Source organism: Hypanus sabinus, chromosome 5 (assembly GCF_030144855.1).
Source record: "Hypanus sabinus isolate sHypSab1 chromosome 5, sHypSab1.hap1, whole genome shotgun sequence".
Lineage (NCBI taxonomy): Eukaryota > Metazoa > Chordata > Chondrichthyes > Myliobatiformes > Dasyatidae > Hypanus > Hypanus sabinus.
In genome coordinates this window covers 161,856,207-161,859,312 of record NC_082710.1, presented here as the reverse complement: position 1 = coordinate 161,859,312, position 3,106 = coordinate 161,856,207, and positions in this window count along the sequence as shown.

Sequence of the window (3,106 nt, the reverse complement as noted above, 5' to 3'; positions counted from 1 at the left end):
CGTTTCAGAGTCCAGCCTGTACGCGTTTGTAAGTTAAGCAGGTGTGTGCCAAAGTGAGTGTACGTCTCAGTGAAGGTGAGATGTAATTATTCATATTTTTGATGTTGTGTAATGGTGCAGGGTTGGTGGGATTCTAATGTCGTTTGTATTGATTTTTTAGAATTGCCACTACCATATTGGTTTTGTATAATCTGTTTGATTTATTTTCATACTGCACCAAGAGTTGACACACAAGTGTGTGGACTGAGGTTAAACTGAGATTGTAACAGCAGGAACTGTGCATTTCTTTAAACTCATTTTGTTGTTTTTATTTTAATACCCTCCTTCTGCATTAAAATATCTGAAACAGATAAAGGAATTAAAGACCTGAAAAGGTATTTGTTGTCCTGAGTGTGTATTTTCCCCAGGCTACAAAATAAATCACTCTTGGGTTCCCGTTGACCTACATTCCACCTTGTTTGTTTCTGTCCGCCCTGATGCAAAACAACATCCCCTTAGGCCCCCTTACGATGGCCCATTCTGCGCTTTGGAATGGAGGGAAAAGACTTTCATCATAGATAAGAGGGATAAACCTGAACATATTTCAGAAGATCGCCTTAAACCAGCCCACCGAGATTTGGAGTATTCCACTGCCATGCCCCTGCCATCACCTCTGGACGAGCACAGGACCCGAGCCGGGCTGCTGATCCGAGCTTCAGACAGGCTCACAATGCTGGTTTTAGTTAATCCCAGAGGGGCCTGTGTAGGGTAACGTGGTTGGCAGAAATGTACATAATTCAGAACCATCGACACTGAGTTGGGGTTTCACTTTAAGAGGCTGGTCTGACGTGATGATATTACTATGTAAAGTTCTTTAGCACGTTTTTGAGTGTTGGTTTGGGAGTTCAATAAAATGTGTTAGGGGTTTCATTAAACATAAAATGCCTCACTTCATTTTATTTGTGAAAGCCTACTTTAATCCCTCTGCTGTGTCTGCTGTGGTGGAGCCTCCATTTGCACTCCCTCAAATGAGAGATGCAAGTGTGGGTGTGTCCTCAGTGAAAAATGGCTTTAAACGCCCATCGTCAGATCTGGCTGCACCCTATTCAGCATCATCAGGTCCTGCTCTCCTTCACCAATTGTTTATCAAAGACTATGCAGAAATGCAAAGAGAACCCCTAATTCGCCACTGTTTCCACAATTCACCATGCTGAAATATTCTAACAATGTGCACTGAACCCATGAATGTCTGGGATTCAGACTGTGCATCTGCCCCTGTAGTTTCCCTACTTCCCTTTGCCCACTGGACCAACTCTCTCAAATGACCCTCGATGCCCTGGTGTTGAAATTGCATTGAGTCTGGATTCTGTCCATTTCTTTTTCATGCTCAACCCTCCTTCTGTTAGATCCTGTTCATCACCAACCTCCTCTCCTGGTTCCAATGTTAACGCCACTGCTAATAGTTCCCTCTTCCCAGGTATTGTTCCTCACCCTTTCACATCTCCCAAAACCAGCTCTGTGCACAAAGCAAAAGGCAAGGCCCCATGTTCCATACCTCATGGAAGGAGGCCATTCAGCCCATCTATGCCAGTTCACTCAGCTGTCCATTCCTGATTACTTCCCCTTGAAACCATTTCTCTCCACATCCACATCAAGTCTACCACACTTATGCTACTGTGATTGACAGAAACCAGGTGACCTAGCAACCCGTCTTTCTGGGATCTGTGCAAATGAACATTGAGAGTTGTCAGTTCCTCTCCATGCCTTAGTCTTCTGTTTACTGTCTGTTCCTTTGCCTAGTTTGCCCTCTCCAAAATCACTGCTGTAAACATTTCCAGACTGAATTCCATTTCCTCTTTTGTGTATCCAAGGAGACCGGTGATATCTTCCTGTGACCCAGACCTTTCTTCTTCACTGTCAACCAAACTGCTGATATTGTGATCAACAGGAAACTTCCTGATCGTGTTCCTCAATTCAAGTTCAAATCATTGACATGAACCTTAAACAACAAGGGACCTGTTACTGATCTCTGCTTAACTCACCACACATGGCCCTCCAGACACTGAAACTCCCATTGATCCTCACTGTTTGCTTCCTCCCTCTGAACCAATTTTTATTCCAACACCATCTTTTCTTGGATCCCATGGTCATTTAGTTTCTTGAGTACGCCATGAGGAACTTTAACAAAACTTTGCTAAAATCCATGCCATGAGGAGGGGCTTTACCACTCTCTCACCTCCCCTTCATCAGGATTAATGAGCAACTTTCAAGTTATTGTCATTCAACCGTATACATGTATACCATCAAATGAGACCACTTTCCTCTGGATTAATGTTCACAACACAGTACATGTAACTCACGTGCATAACACAGAGTAATATCACCAGAAATAAATTACCCAATAACAAAGTGCATATATAATACAACTGGAAAGTAAACAGTATAACATTACTGGTGCTCCATACACGATGAGACCTGGGTGGTGGCAGGAAGTTCAATAGTTTTACAGCCTGGGGGGGAAGAAACTGTTTCTCATCCCAACAGTTCTTGTCCTAATGCTACGGTACCTCCTGCCTGATGATAGGGGATCAAATAGATTACTGGATGGATCGGAGGGATCACTGACAATGCTAAGTGCCCCGTGTGTGTAACACTCCTGATAAATATATCTACTGGGTGAGAGAGACCCCAGTGATCCTCTCAGCAGCACTTGTGATCCTTTGTTGGGTTTGTGGTCAGATGCCTTGCAATTCCCAAACCAGACAGAGATGCAGCCGGTCAGGACACTCTCGATTGGGGTCCTGTAAAAACTGGTTATCAAGGGGGATGGGGGTGGGGGTTAGCCACAATCTCCTCAAGGAATGGAGATGCTGCTCTGCTTTTTTAACCAAAGAGGTGGTGATGAGGGACCAGGTGAGATCATCTGTCATGTGACTCTCAGAAACTTGGTGCATTTAACTCTCTCCATGGAGGAGCCACGTGTGTGCAGTGAGGAGTGGTCCCTCACTCCTCACCTCTACATCATGAGTCACAGCACCTTTGACAACATAATGTGTGTAACACAATTCAGTTGAGACATTTTACCCTCAAGTACCACCTCTGACGCCAGGTCAGAGGTGACTCCGGA